Source organism: Bos mutus, chromosome 4, assembly GCF_027580195.1.
Source record: "Bos mutus isolate GX-2022 chromosome 4, NWIPB_WYAK_1.1, whole genome shotgun sequence".
In the NCBI taxonomy this organism is placed as follows: Eukaryota; Metazoa; Chordata; class Mammalia; order Artiodactyla; family Bovidae; genus Bos; species Bos mutus.
The window spans coordinates 25,523,928-25,539,733 of NC_091620.1; the positions used below are offsets into that span (position 1 = coordinate 25,523,928).

General features: G+C 54.9%; 1 pseudogene; it reads left to right on the plus strand.

Annotated features, from left to right (window-relative positions):
* The first annotated feature begins 346 nt into the window (after positions 1 to 346).
* Positions 347 to 635, plus strand: LOC138987522 (ATP synthase subunit e, mitochondrial pseudogene; annotated as a pseudogene).
* The last annotated feature ends 15,171 nt before the right edge of the window (positions 636 to 15,806 follow it).

The following is a 15,806-nucleotide window of genomic DNA, read 5'->3' on the forward strand; positions in this document are numbered from 1 at the left end:
CCAAAATCACTGCAGATGGTGACTGCAGCCATGAAATTAAAAGACGCTTACTCCTTGGAAGGAAAGTTATGACCAACCTAGATAGCATATTCAAAAGCAAAGACATTACTTTGCCAACAAAGGTTCGTCTAGTCAAGGCTATGGTTTTTCCAGTGGTCATGTATGGATGTGAGAGTTGGACTGTGAAGAAAGCTGAGCACTGAAGAATTGATGCTTTTGAACTGTGGTGTTGGAGAAGACTCTTGAGAGTCCCTTGGACTGCAAGATCCAACCAGTCCATTCTGAAGGAGATTAGTCCTGGGATTTCTTTGGAAGGAATGATGCTAAAGCTGAAACTCCAAGGGTCACGGACAGTATGGTTCCGCTGGTGCAGGTCTCTCCGCTCATCAAGCTCGGCCGTTACTCCACCCTGTTCCTCGGCATGGCCTATGGCGCCAAGCGCTACAATTACCTGAAACCTCAGGCAGAAGAGGAGAGGAGGCTTGCAGCCGAGGAGAAGAAGAAGCGGGATGAGCAGAAGCGCATCGAGCGGGAGCTGGCGGAAGCCCAAGAGGATACCATATTGAAGTGAGCCTGCCCTTCTCCTGAGCAGTGTGGCTGAATAAAGTTTTCTGTGCTCTGTGGAAAAAAAAAAAGCTGAAACTCCAGTACTTTGGCCACCTCATGCGAAGAGTTGACTCATTGGAAAAGACTCTGATGCTGGGAGGGATTGGGGGCAGGAGGAGAAGGGGACGACAGAGGATGAGATGGCTGGATGGCATCACTGACTTGATGGACGTGAGTCTGGGTGAACTCTGGGAGTTGGTGATGGACAGGGAGGCCTAGCGTGCTGCGATTCATGGGGTTGCAAAGAGTCGGACACGACTGAGCGACTGAACTGAACTGAACTGAACTATGTGCTCAGTCGTGTCTGACTCTTTGCAACCACATGGACAGGCTCCTCTGTCCATTGGATTTTTCAGGCAAGAATACTGGAGTGGGTTGCCATTTCCTTCTCCAGGGGATCTTCCTGACCCAGGGGTCAAACCTGCGTCTCCTGTGTTTCCTGCATTGCAAGCAGATTCTTAACCTGCTGAGCCATCAGAGAAGCCCAGTTTCAAACAACAATGAATACTTTTTTTTTTTTTAAGTGTAAGTGTGTCCTATGGGATACAGTTGACCCTTGAACAACACAGGTTTGAACTGCATAAGTCTACCTACATGCAGATTTTTTTCAATAGTAAATATGACAGTACTACATCATCCGAAGTAGGTTGAATATCCTCAGAGAAACTCGGATGTAGAGGGCGGACTGCAAGTTTCAATTGGGTGAAGCATCCGCTCCCTTAATCCTCACCTTGTTTAAAAGTCACTGATTTGGGGACATATTTATACCAAAAAAATGATTAATTGTTATCAGAAATTCCAATGTGACTGGCCTTCTGGGTTTTAAATGGCAAATCTAAACCCAGGGTCTACATTTCCCTCAGCTGCCCAGGCCAGTCAGAAGGCATTTATTTGCCCCCTCTGGCCACTGACACCCATCCTCACACAGTCAGGAAGGGGCCCTCCCCGTCCTGTGACAAGCTCAATTTTGTGGAGGAGCTCAGATGGGCTGAGGTGGGTTCCTCAAGGGATGAATGGCAGCAGATGGTCTGGTCCAAGCACCCAGAGGATGCACAGCTTCTGCTCAGGGGCCCAGGCAGAGGGGGTGAGACCAGGGAGATCACCCAGCCCATGCCAGGCAGTCTCTTGGAACGAGCATAAAACACCTTAGCTGAAAGGGAGTTCCCACCCTGCTCAAGGGAGGAGCGTCTAGAGGCCCGGAGAGGCAGGTCTGGGTGCAGAGCCCAGCCCCTTCGGTCCCCAGGGTGGTGCTTTCCACTGGCATGTGGAATGTCGCTGCACCACTGTGGCCTGTGGCCATGACATATTACTGTCCCTCGAGGGGACCTGTGGGTGCTCAGTCGCTTCAGTCATGTCCAACTCTTTGCGACCCTAAGGACTATAGCCCACCAGGCTCCTCTGTCCATGGGATTCTCCGGGCAAGAATAATGGAGTATTGCCATTTCCTCCTCCAGGGGATCTTCCTGACCCAGGGATCAAACCCATGTCTCTTTACATCTCCTGCATTGGAGATGGATTCTTTACCACTGAGCCACCAGGAGAGCCCTCGAGGGGACTTAACATTTTCTATTTAACAAAACAAACTTCTCTCCCCACCTTTGTCTCATTTGAGGTGCACGGCCACCCTAGGTGCAGATGGAACCACCACACTGGACCTGTTGTTACAGATGCAGACACTGAAGTACATACAAGAAATTGCCCACAGTCTTTATTTTTCTTTTTTCCCTGAAAGATTTATTTATTTATGGTCGCACTGGGTCTTTGTTACTGTGTGAGGGCCTTCTCCAGTTGCAGCGAGCAGGGCCTGCTCTCCAGTTTTGGTGTGCAGGCTTCTCATTATGGTGGTTTCCTCTTGTTTCAGAGCATGGGCTCCCAGCACACAGGCTTCATGAGTTGCAGTGCGTGGGCTCACTTGTCTCAGCACATGGGCTTGGCAGTCCTGAAGCACGTGGGATCTCCTGGGACCAGGGATCGAACCTATGTTCCCTGTATTAGCAGGTGGATTCTTTCCCCCTGAGCCACCAGGGAAGCCCCAGAAACTAGCCCAAAATTCGTCCAGAGAGGTGGTGGTGGAGGTACAACCAGAACCAGAGCTGTCTCAGCTGGAGGCAAAGTGAGGAGCCCCAGGGCAACTTGTTACTAATTCTTCAGCCAGTCTGGGTAGGCACCCAGGGAAGTTACCTAGCTTCCACCAACAGAAACTCAAGTTCATAGGCATGCCTAAATGATGAAATACTTTGTGCTATTTGCAAACAATCCCCCACCCCGGAGAGTCTTGGAAGATTCCAATTCATCCAAGAAGGGACTCTGCAAACTTGAGTAAGATAACAGAGGTGCCTCCAGCAGCAACCCACCCCCACAGCCCCTTGCTGGCCAGTGGAGACCCCCCCCACCTTCTGCAAAGGTGGGGGCTGGCCTTGAAGCCCAAGACTCTAAACTCCCCGCTGCCTGCTCCGCTTGAATGGATGCCTTCTGGTCCTCCCCTGCACCTCAGCTTCCCCACCAGTGAAGTGGGTGGAGATACTCTGTCATCTCAGGCTCGCGGCTCCCAGAGAGATAGATGCCCCATTTGATTACAAAGTGGATTAAGTCCTGGGTACTTGATACGGGTAATTCTAGCCTGTACATGGATAGTCTTGTTGAAAAGCAACCTCAGGTGGCCTTTCACCAGCCTCCCTGCCCCTCCCTTCAAGCCCCCATGGAATGGGTTCTGAAGGAAAGTGAGATGGCCGATAGGCTCCTCCTGGCGCTATGAGGTATCTCTGTGGCTGTTCTTTCTCTCAGAGGGCTCCTAGGACGACCCTGGGGGCTGGGCGCGCCTAAGCCAGGCAGGCCCCTGTTCCTGCACCATTCCTCCCAAGCTGACAGCTGGTCTTTCCCAAACAGGGCCATCATGACCAGACAATGGGCTCAGACCAGAGGACCAGTGTTCCTGCAGAACACGGGGAGGTGCTCAGGTGTCCAAACACATAACCCAAGCTCAGATCCAGCCTTTGGCCAAGACCCTCCTAATCCCCTGGGCATTCGGGTAAGAGGGAGAGTGTGAGCTGCCCTCTCACAGGGGAAGCTGCCACCCTGTTGCAAGACCACGCTTAGCCAGTTCCTCACAACACAACGTGGGAAGGACTGACTGGGAGCCCTGGAGGCAGTGCAGAGCTAAGTGTTCAGTCACCGCCATGGTAGCTGGTGGTTAGGTGTGCTTCCGTCTCCCTCCTTGTGTGAGGGTTCCACTGTTCTTTTCCTGTGCGGAGCACTTCTGCAGACTGTCGTTCATCATCTGCCCCTTTTAGAACAGGCCTCGAATAAACAAGTGCACACGTGACACGTGCCCAGTGGTTTTCAGGCAGCTGGACATTAATGGAGCAGCATTCCCGTCCCCACGACGGCCGCCATCTCCCTTCCCATTAGCTGCTGCCCCGGCCTCTGGTGGCCGTGATCAGGCGAAGCCACAGACTGCAAATAGCTGCTGCGTGCAGACCAATGCCTGCACTGGCTGAAACAGTGGGGCTGGCCTCTCCGATTTCAAATGCATGGAAAGTCTCCTGGACTTTATACTTTGACGCAGAGTGACATTCTCCTTGGTTATGGCCAATGCCTAAATTCGGAGACACAGCTCCAAAAGAAAGTTGGAAACCCGTAATTTTTTTCAGATTGATTTTTATTGTGTATGGTTGCTTTACAATGTTGTGTTAGTTTCTACTGTACAGCAAGAGAGTGAATCAGCCACACATATACATGTGTGCATGCTAAGTTTCTTCAGTCACATCCAACTCTTTGCAAACCTATAGGCTTTAGCCCGCCAGGCTCCTCTGTCCATGGAATTCTCCAGGCAAGAATACTGGAGTGGTTTGCCATGCCCTCCTCCAGGGGAGCTTCTCGATCCAGAGATTGAACCTGAGTCTCTTATGTCTCCTGCATCAGCAGATGGGTTCTTCACCACTAGCACCAGCTGGGAAGCCCATACACATACATATGTCCCCTCTTTTGGGGATTTCCATCCCATTTATGTCACCACAGTGCAGTAAGTAGTCTCTGTGCTATACAGGAAGTTCTCATTAGTTGTCTAGTTTATACATAATACCAGTGGTGTGTATGTGTCAATCCCAATCTCCCAGTTCCTCCCACCACCCGCCCTTTCCCCCTTGGTATCCATACATCTGTCCTCTACCTTTGTGAAACTTCTAGTTTTGTGACCAGTATCTACCCTCACTGGCCAGATGGAGCCAAGGCCTGTAGGTCTGGAGCTCAGGATGTGGGGCTGCCTCCCTGCCTGCTGGAAGCCAGAGGTCTCTCTAGGAATATCCACACTCAGTCTCCCCACATACACGGACAGAGGGTCAGCATGGCACTCAGACAGACTTGGTTGGAGTCCTGGCCGCACCCCATCCTGGCTGAGTGGCCGGAATACTGAACCTCTCAAGCCACAGTTTTCTCACCCATAAAGTGGGCGTAATACCACTAACCTCACACAGCTACAAGGAGGAGGGTAAAGCACACACCCAATAAATGTAATTTCCCACCTCCTAGGTTTTTTTAAATAAATTACAGACCAGAAAAAGAAACCATGTTCGTTAACAAATGCCATGTATATATTCAACAAACGCTTAACAAGTGCCTACTATATGCAAGACAGTTACCATTAACACCTGAGCTCTGAGACAATTGGCAGGGAACTGGGGGCGGGGGTGGTCCTGAGCTTACAGGTAGGAAGTACACACAGGGACGTGTAGCCTGTGTGGTCACAAGGCATTTTGTGTTTGGAATTTCATGTGGAAAATAGAAGTTTCACCAAATGTGACAAGAGTCTTCAGGAGGAATATCTTCGTTTTCTAACCTCTAGATTGAAGGCAACCTGAAGCAAGGTGTCCGGGGGTCTTTGAGGCAAGGTCAAAACTACCATGTTAAGAGGATAGTTCTATGAACATGACTCAGCCAGAGCTAGCATGGGACTGGCTGAAACCTAGGCAGATGGCCTGAGTAAGCTCCTATTGCAGCCTCCAGTAGACCTGAGTGGGATGGAGTCAGTAGACCTGACTTCTGGGATCCCAACAGCCAGACATCTAGGGTTCAGCCCTGCCGCTCACTACTTGTGGGATGTCAGCAAACCACTCAGTCTCCCAGAGCCTCAGTGTCCTTACTGGTGGAACAAGATTGTCCTGAGAATCCGATGAGACGAAGTGTGTGACAGCTCTTTGTAAACAGCCAAGTGCCATTGTTGGGGCTGGGAGTAAGAAAACCCAGGGCTGAGACTTCATCTGCCCTCTTAGTGAGCTTGGAAAATGCACACTCTCAGCAAACCTCAGATCTTCCCATGCCACTGAGATCTGAGGGGAGAATTTTATAAGCCATGATCTATCCAATCTCAGTCAATCACTGGCCCAGGTGCCCCAGGATTCCCTGGGGGCTCCAAAGTGTTGGAGTCCTTCACTGTGGTACTTTACTCAGAACATTTCCTCAGCATAGACAACAGATTTGTGGTTGCCAATGGAGATGGGGGCGGGAGGTGGGGGGCGTGGAAGGGAGGGATGGATTGGGAGTTTGGGGTTGGCTGATGTGAACTAATATACAGAGAATGGATAAGCAACAGGTCCTGCTATATAGCACTGGGAACTATATTCTATATCCTATACTTAAACCATAATGGAAAAGAATATGAAAAGGAGTGACTGAATGAAGTCGCTCAGTCGTGTCCTACTCTTTGCGACCCTGTGGACTGTAGCCCCCCAGGCTCCTCTGTTCATGGGATTCTCCAGGCAAGAATACTGGAGTGGGTTGCCATTTGCTTAAACCATAATGGAAAAGAATATGAAAAGGAACGTATATATATTTATGTATTACTGAATTATTTGGCTGTATAGCAGGAATTAACACAACAGGGACTTCCCTGGCAGTCCAATGGTGAAGGTTCCACATTTCTAATGCCAGGGGCAGGGTTCGATCCTTGGTCAAGGAAGAATATATATTTTTACTTATATATTTGGCGGCACATGATCTTCCCTGTTCATTGCAGCATGTGGGATCTAGTTCCCTGACCAGGGATGGAACCTGGCTCCCCCTGCATCAGGGAAGTCCTGGGCAAGCGATTTTAAAGCAGGAAGATGTACTGCATGTTACACCTCCTCCAGGATAAGCCAGGGCCTGCTGGAGTCAAGGATGAAAAGAGTGGGCAGGGGTCTCTGTCCCATTCAGTGGCTGTCCTCGCCACCTACCCTCTGCCTGAAGAAGTCGCTAACCTGTGGAGCTGACTGACAACACTTACGTCCTTTCCCCCAAAGCCTGGTGGAATGGAGAGAACTGGGGTCATTGATGCTTAGAGGGAAAATGATAGGGGGTGGGGTGAGGACAGGGAGGGACCAGGACCAGGTCATTATTCACCATGTGTGCTTAAAGCGTTAGCATATGGCAGATAATGACCAGATGTTCTCTGTTGGTTCCAGATGGAGTCAGAGAAAAATGGCCTTCGTTGGTAGCATGAAAGATTTAGGTGAGATATGGTGATGAACTTCCTGAGAGAGTTCTTGAGAAAGTGGACACATGTGTCCACTCCTGCAGGTGCGTGTGTGTATGAAGGGGTGTGTGTGTGTCTTGTAAAACCAGAGTAGGAAGAGGGCACTGGGTCTACATAATTCCGTTCTCTGAAACACTTCAGGAATTCAAAAGACAAACCTCATTCTTAAATGAGCCTGGGTCCCTCTGGGCTGGGGACAGAGCGATGGACTCAGACCCTTTCTCTAGGTACCTTGGAGGGCAATTAGCTGGCTGATCCATCAGTAAGACCCCCTAAACCAGAAGTCTGTGGAGCCAGATGGGTACTTACTTCCACAGCCCGGCCCCCTCCCAGACGGCTCTGTGCACTCTCTTCCCCATTAGTGCAGAAAAGACCATCCATCACCAGCGGGATGGTGATGTCACAGCTGCAGGCCTCCGCGCGCATAGGAAGATCGCTCTGGCCTCCTCGGAGGTGCTAAATCATTCATGGGGTAGAGAGCCCGGGTGACAGGAGATTTACTGCCTAGGAAACACTTCAGGGACGGGTGGAAATCAATTCTTTAAGAGACCCCATCAGCTAGCAGGTGGCCTAAGGCTGAGGCTTGGCCATGTGATGGGGACCCAATGAAGTGAGTCCAGGCAGCCGGTGGGGTCAGCTTCCCAATTCCAAAGCAGAGGATGGAAGAGAGCCCAAGGCTTGGGGTCCAGGGTGGGTCTAAAGGGAAAGCATATCCCCAACACTCTGGGGGTGTGTAATAGGAGGCAGGCTCCCAGCTTTCCAGCTATGGCTCACACACGCCTCTTGTCATGCCTCTTGTCACTGCTATGGGCTTCGGTGCTCATACCCACAGGGCTCTGCAGGTCAGTAAGACAGAACGAGGAACGCTGGAAAGTGTTTGCTAAGCCTCTTGGCTCTTTGATCTTGGGCTACCTCATTCCGCCCAGTCTCTGCCAGAAGGAAAGTTCTAGGCTAACTTCAGTTTCTCTGAAGTGAAAGTTGGAGTATTACCGAGCATTCATCCTCTCATCTCAAACAGACTGTGAGCTCCTTGAATGCCCAGTCTGTTTTATGATCTAGAATTCCAGGGCTTGATTCAGCTCCTGGGGTACCATGTGCTAATTTTTTTAAATAACGTTTTTTTAAACTAATGTATTTATGTTGGGCTCTACTGGGTCTTCATTGCTGCACGGGCTTTTTCTCTAGTTGCGGTGAGTGAGAGATAGTTTCGAGTTGTGGTGCATGAGCTTCTTACTGCAGTGGCTTCTCTTGTTAGGAAAAACAGGCTCTTGAGCCTGCGGGCGTCAGCAGTTCTGGCACGCGGGCTCAGTAGTTGTGGCTCCCAGGTTCTAGAGCACAGGCTCAGTAGTTGTGGCACACAGGCTTAGTTGCCCCTCAGCATGTGGGATCTTCCCAGATCAGGGATTGAATCCGTGTCTCCTGCATTGGCAGGCGGATTCTTTACCACTGAGCCACCAAGGAAGCCCACTGTGTGTTAATCTATGTGACATCCAGAACAGCCTGGGACTCCTGCTGCCCCACACCATGTAGCACACAGTAGGAGGTTCATAGCCAGCACAGTAGAGCTCTTCTGGTCTCAGCCCAGCTCATCTGCCTCTGTTTCTATGGCTACAGCATACTTCCTCCATGTGTCTTGTACAAGAAAAACTCAGGGTTAAAGGAGTGAAGGAACAGCATGTATAGATCACCTTTAGAAAAGCAGATATAGCTCCAAGGTTTCCTTTACAGATGAGGAAACTGCAACCTAAAGGGGGAATAGACTTGTCCAAAGGCCATGACATGGGAAAACAGGAAGAGAAAAAGCCCCCCAGAAGTCACACTGAGCAGTTTCCACCTCTCTGGAGATGACCCGGGTCACTGCTGCTAAACGGGTGAAGGAGAGCAGGCGGCTGTGGTGGGGAGGAAGCCTGGGACAGGTTGTGGTCCTTGTTCTGTTGCCTTGACTCCGGTCAAAGCCGCTTCCTACGGCAGGGACCACACAGCTTTCAGGACAGGGCTCCCAGTTACCGTATAAGCTGCATCCCCACTGCTTTGGCTCATCCCTCCTGCAGCTGCCCTCAGTCTCAGGAGCATCCGTTTGAACTGGTTCCCACAAGGCAGGAGCCAATGCTGGACTCTCGTTCTTGGAAGAGCTCTGTGAAGGTCAGAATCCAGGAGAATCAAAGAGATTCAGGAATTCCTGATCTGCCAAGCCACAACCGCTCCCATCCTGCCCGCCCCCGCCCCCGCCCCCGCTCCCGCCCATCACACTTCGCAGGAGGGGATCTTGGCTGGTAGCCAAACACACGGAGATTACCCTCCTTGTAGGCATCCCAGCACTTGCTTCTCACTCACCCCTCAGGTTTGTCCTTAGGAAAATCTCAGCATATTCGAGGGTCTCCTCAAGTCTCCTCAGCTCCCCACTCTTGGCTAGATGCCCAAGCCCACCTAGGGAACCTGGGTGTTTCTGAGGCTGGGAGCTCCGGTGGCGGGGGTGGGGTGGGGGGGCACCATAGAGGGTTCCTCGGTAATTTTTCTTAACCAAGCACTCATCTCTAGGAGTTCTCTCTGGATGCGCCCAACTCAGAAGAGGAAAAAGCCCCAGGCTGGCATCCGAGAACCCTGCTCTAGTCGCCGCTCTGGTCCGAACTGGGGGCCTAGCTGCGTCTCCCATCCCTCCTGTGAAAAAAGCTGAGGGATTGGATCAGACAATCTCTGTAGCCCTGGGGAGGTTGGAGGAGACGCTCGGCAAGCCAGATGGACCCTAGCGCCACCAGCGAATGTCCGCGAAGATGCGGGGGCGGGTGGGCTGCAGGGCATCCAGGAAGCTTCTGCAGGGAAGCGCGCACCTCAGGCACAGGGCACGGGGGACCGGGCGTGGGGCGGGGGGCGGTGCGCGACGGAGACGCTTCCCGCTACCACGCCCGGAACGGAACGCCTCGCGCCCGCCACAGTTGCCTGCGCACCGGGAAAAGACCATTTGGAGGTGCCGGTTCTCAACCAATAAAGGCGGACAACTTAACCCCCTCGAATCTGGGAAGACTGAAAAGAAGTGTTCCCGAAGAAATACTTTGCAGCTTCTAAAGCGCTTGCAGAAACATTTCGTTATTCGATTTCTCCAATGGGGCGACAGAGGATGAGATGGTTGGATGGCATCACCGACTCAATGGACATGAGTTTCAGCAAACTCAAGGAGAGAGTGAAGCACATGAAAGCTTGGCGAGCTGCAGTCCATGGGGTCGCAAAGAGTCCCACACGACTTAGAGACTGAACGACAACAGTTCTCTGACTTGGGCAAGCTCCCAATTGACCGATGAAGAAACTGAGGCTCAGAAAGGTCAGACAGGAGCCTAACAAATACATACTTGTTAGATGGTTAAAAATGGAGATTATTCTAATTTAAGACTATTAAATCCTCTCTTTCCGAAGCATCCTAAAACAGAAATAAAAGTCTTTGCCTGATTTTGGGGCCAAATTATTCAGCTAAATTCTGCCTTGGACGTAGGAAGTGAAACATAGCCCTTGGCCAAAACCATATCTGGGTCACCGACCTTTGGATAATCTGAAGGCTTTGGGACCCCTCCCCCACCAACTGCAGATACAGTCTCTGCTTAGAACCTCAGAGTTCCCAAGCCCTGGATCCCTGCAGCCATCCCCCGGCTTCAGGTTGGGGTGGGGAGCTAGGTTTCTAGACCTGGAGGAACCCTGGCCTAGCTCTGGCCCAAGGGCTCCTCTCCAGGGCCATGAACCAATTTTCTCCTTGGATCTTCCAAAAGAACATGTGGCGGGTGTTCTCAGTTTATTTCAGGTAAGAGGAAATGGAAGCTGTTCTCAGCCCCAAGGGCTGAGCTCCCACCCAGAGATCAGTCCCCTATGCCCGCCAGCAGCTGCCTCTGCTGACTCCAGTCAAGGACAACTCTGGGGTGGGCACTCAAGCCTCAGCGCTGTGGGGGCCCAAGTCAGCCTGGGTGCCAGCTGATGGGAAGGTAGGAGACGGAAAGGTGCAAAACTGCACAGGCCGTGCCCTCTGGCTGCCCTCGGCCCTTACTCTGAGCAGGAGTTCTGGACCTATGTCTCCCCGGAGCAGAGAATCCCAAGGCGCCCCCTCCACCCCACCCCTGCGCTCTCCTAACCAAGCTCACCATCTCTGGGGCTCAGCTCTCTCACTCTATGATTGACTTCTCCTGGCTTCAACATCTCAAATCAGATTTTTATAAAACCAATTCCTGAAGTTGCTTTTTTAATTGAAAAATGTAATACAAGCATGTGATAAACACATCGGCTTCAAATAATCCAGAAGGACATATAGCTGAAAGCCCCCTGCCCTCTGGCCTCCAGTTCTCCTACATGGAAACCACCCCTATTTGCTGGGTCTTGCGTCTCCCGGCAGAGACTTTCTGCGCATAAAATAAATGACACCTAGATACCCCCTCATTTATATTTTTCCACGAACAGAAACCCATGTGTCTTTTGCGTTTTTCACTTAACATCCAGAATATTTTCCAGGCTATATAACCACTGTATATTCCACCCCACCCCCCCACTTAAAAAAAAAGCTAAACAGATCGCCTTTCATTTTGTTTTTCTCATTCTTTCTCCATCCTCTCATTCACTCTTTGCCTTCGGCCCCACACCCCAGCCGGAGCTGAATTTCCGGGGTTCCCTGCCCTTTGAGAACCTTACAGAGATGGCTGCACTGCCCGAAGAAAATACGCGGACACACAAACACACTACTTTTCGAAAAATGTCGGGGGATTAACTGGGTTTCGAACATCCCTGCGCGAGTCGACGAAGCACATCACATCTAAGATTCTAGAACAAAGGCCCGAGGGCTGGGCCTGGGCCAAGATCGAAAGACACCGCTGCGCCCCCGCCCCAGAGGACTGGAGCCCCCAGCACGAGGTCCTGACAAGGAGTGGGTGGTGGTGGTGAGATCTCCCAGGGCGGCACCCGGAGCTTGGGGTGCGGCTGCGGGGTGAGGCACCCGGAAGGCATCTCGCAGGCGGGGATGCAGAGTCCGCTACAGAGATAACACTGGGGGTCTGTAATTTGTAGAGATATACGGGTCACGAAATACCGGCGAGCCTACGCGAGCATTCTTTTTATCCTATGGAGAGGTGAGAGTCGCTCGACCCATTTTGCAAACGGGGAAACTGAGGCTCTAGGCAGTGAAGTGAATCACCGAAAAATGCCCACCTGGTAACTAGAGCGCAGAAGGACTTGAAGCCGGGGCTGGGTCTCACTGGGGGATGCTAGTTACCCACCTCTTGGGGCGGAGAGCCAGGGTCCGTGCCGGACCGCGGCCAGTCGGAGCCAGGCCAGCGACTGTGACAGAACTGCCCCAGTCCGGGAGGGTCTAGGTGGGGTTCGGACGCCTGCCTCCCCCACCCCCGCCACCCCTGCCTTGTAGAGTGGGAAGAGAGCCCGAGGCCAAGGCGGATGGATGACCTCTTCGCCCAGCATCTTCATCACAACGGGGAACTGCCATGAAGAGGGCGAGGTTGGGGGTTATTAGGGAAGCAGAGTGGGGCGTGGGCCAGGAAAGAACTGAGATGGCCGGAGACTAAAGTCGAGACTCCGAGAGAAAGGGGCCGTGTCCCGGGTCGGAGCTAAGGGAGCCGAGTCCTCCAGGGTGAAGTAAGTAAACCAGTCCTTCCTAAAGATTCTGGGGTCCTTCCTGAGCCTGACCCGAGGGTCAAGAAACTCAAAACTACACGTCGCGGTTGCCCGGCTTCGGGCTGAGTCGGGTGATGTCTGCGGCAAAGACGAAAGGGTCTCTGTAGCTGGAGGATGTTGCCGCGGGCCGAACAAGACGGGGGACCCCCTGATGGGAAGGCAAGAAGCAGGAATGGGGTGTGCGGGACAGGGCAACAAAGTGAGGACCTGAGGTGGCCCAGAGCCGAAAGGGATCCGGGGTATCGGGTCCCCAGGGGCCGCCCCCTCACCGTCGGGGTCCAGCTCGGGTTACCGGCCGGGCTTTACTTCCTAAAATATGTATGAGTCCTTGCGGGTGCAGTTTCGGTGCCCCTCCCGGAGTGGGGCTGGGGGCGTCGGGGTGCTCGAAGAGCCACGGGGGGAGAAAGCAACGCTGGCTCCCGAGGCCAGGGCCGTCTCGACTTTCAGCCGCGCATTTAAGAAAAGGGAAACTGGATCTGTCTCGGCTGCGCCCCCGCCCCGGCAGCCCCGACGGCCGGACCGCGCGGCCGGGTGGCTCGCTTTGCGCCGCGCGGTGTCCGGTTCTCAACAGCAGGTGAATGGGCCCGGGCGGGGCGCACCGCGCACGGGGGGCGGGGCGCGCTCTATAAAGGGGGGCGCTGCAGGCCGCGGGGGCCACTCGAAGCCGGCGGGGTCTGCGCTACCTCTTTGCGGTCCCGGGCACACCGTGCGCTTACCACCAGCATCCTACAGTCCTTGGGGACCAGGTAGGGCGCAGATGGGGACTGAGCTAGGGAAGCTTAAGACGACCTGGCTGGGTGAGGGAATGCTTGCGGGCTGGGGAGGGCTTAATGTGGAGCCAATCCCCTCCCCCGCTTTGGCCTGTTGGTCCCTGTGCCTTGCTCCCGATCTCCCCAGTCCTGGCCCTGACTCACTGAAGCCCCATCTCTGGCTGTATCGCAGCCCCGCGACTTGCCAAGCCAGCCTGCCTGGGGTTGAGGGTCTTGCCTCCTCCTCTGGCGGCGACTCCCGGGGCCTGAGTAGGCCCCGCCCAGGAGTCGGACCTATTGATGGGTTGGTAACCTCACCCGCCTTCTCAGCCCCTCCCGGCTCCGCAGGGGCGAGGGTGCGGAGGACCGTAGATCTCCACCCCATCCCCGGCCTCACCACTCCTTACGCCCTTCTCTTCAGCCTAGGGCCTGGTGCTATCTTCAATCTTAATACAAGAGAAGTTTAGAATTGGTAGGGATTCGACTAGACACATCCTTTTGCGCGGGGGCGGGGGGGGGGGGTCGCTTCTCAACCGCCAGACAGACGGGGTTCGATCAGGAGAACTAGTGGCTAAAACGGAGGAGGACGGATTAGCGTTTATTTTAATCTGGTTTTGTCCTGCGGTTGCCGTCTGCGGCAGCCAGGAGGGGCTGAGGCAGGGAAGGGAGCCCAGAACAGCAAGGGTTGGGAGCGTTCGGGTGTTAGGATGCTGGGGAAGGAGGAAGAGGTCACCTCAAACGCTGACAGCCTGGGAGTCTCCTAGCCCCTGCCCCGCCCCTCAGAATGCTCCGGGTGCTACCTGAGCGAAGGACCGCTGAAAAGGATCTAATCCGCGTCCGCGCCCCAGCCTTGGCCTGCCCCGCCCCCTCCTGGGGGAGCCATTGCCGCAAAGGGGGCGGGGGGGAAGAAGAGGGGTGGGAACGAGTCTGGGGGCGGCTCCCCTCCCCCTCCCCCTTCTAGGACAGGCAGCCTTTGTTCGCGGCGGCGGCAGTGGCCAGACACCTGTGGGGCCGCGGAGCTGCCCGACTGTAGGTGGGTGAAGACGTGGCGTAAGCCCTTCGTACCCACTCCAGCCCTGCGCTCCGGCGGGTCCGCTGAGACACCTCAGGCTTGCGCACCTTTCTGCGGGGGAGACTGCGGAGATCCGTCCAGTGGCCCCACAGTGCGTCTCAGCTCCAAACGCACTTCCCTTCCCCCAGTCCAGGATCGGATTTCCAAGCTTGCTACCCTACGCGCACCTCGGCCATCTCCCGGCTCCGAGGGCGATGGGGTAGCCGAGCGTTGGGGGCGCATCTCGGCCAGCTGCACCTTGGCCTGAAGGCAGGATGCAAGGAGCGAGGGCAGGCGGCGAGACCCCTTGGGTCCAGAGCCGGCCGAGCTGGACGAGCTGGCCGGGCTCCCAGCGTCTCCGCAGTCCCGGTCGGGCGTGCCCTGCGCTGTGCACCAACCGGAGCCACATTCAAGGTGAATCATCCCCGGCCCGCCCCCTGCCCCTCCCCCGCCTCTCGGCACCTGAGCCAATGGCGTGGCGCAGGGGGCGGGCGGGGCTCAGGGGGCCTTGAACCTCCCAGAGTCATTATCCCTGCACTCGGTGTAGCCCCTGCACCTCTGCGCTGGAGCCCGTGAGCCTCTCTCAGGCCGCGCCGTCCAGGGTACCCTGCGCACGGTTTTCCCGGGCTCCGGGGTCCCCTTGCCTCTCTTACCCTACCCCGCCAGGCCCGCGGAGGCTGCTCCTCCTCAGGTGGCCCGGCCGGGGCCTTCCCCCCGCAGACCTGTCACCCGACACCCAGGAAGCGCGCGGCCCCATCCCGGCTCCTCTTTGTTCCCCCGCCGGGCTCCGCGCTCGGGCGCCGCCTCCTCCAGCGTCGCGCTCTGGAGGTTCTGGGCGCCGCCTTCGGGGCGGCCCGGGAGCTCCTTGGGTTCCGTCCATCGGCCCCCTCCGAACCAGGGTGTCCTTTTTGCCTTGTTTCTCCGATGTGGACTCCTCTCGGAGCTAGGAGGCGGCGGCGAGCCCAGCCCGGAGCCGGCGCAGGTGAGTGTCCGGGGCGGGGCCAAGTGGGGCCAGCGGCGGGCCGGGAAAGGAAGGTGGACTCGGGCGCCCCGGGGCGAGCGGTGCTAGATCCGAGTTGCGGGCAGGTGGCCGCGCAGGTCGGCCTTCGGGAATGACGCGGCAGTGCGGCCTCCTGGCTCTTAAGCGCCTTCCAGCGGAGTCGCCCACGAGGCCCCGTGATCCAGGGGTCCCCCAGCGGACCCTGCTGTGCGCCCAGGGCTGTGCCCTGCAGTTGGG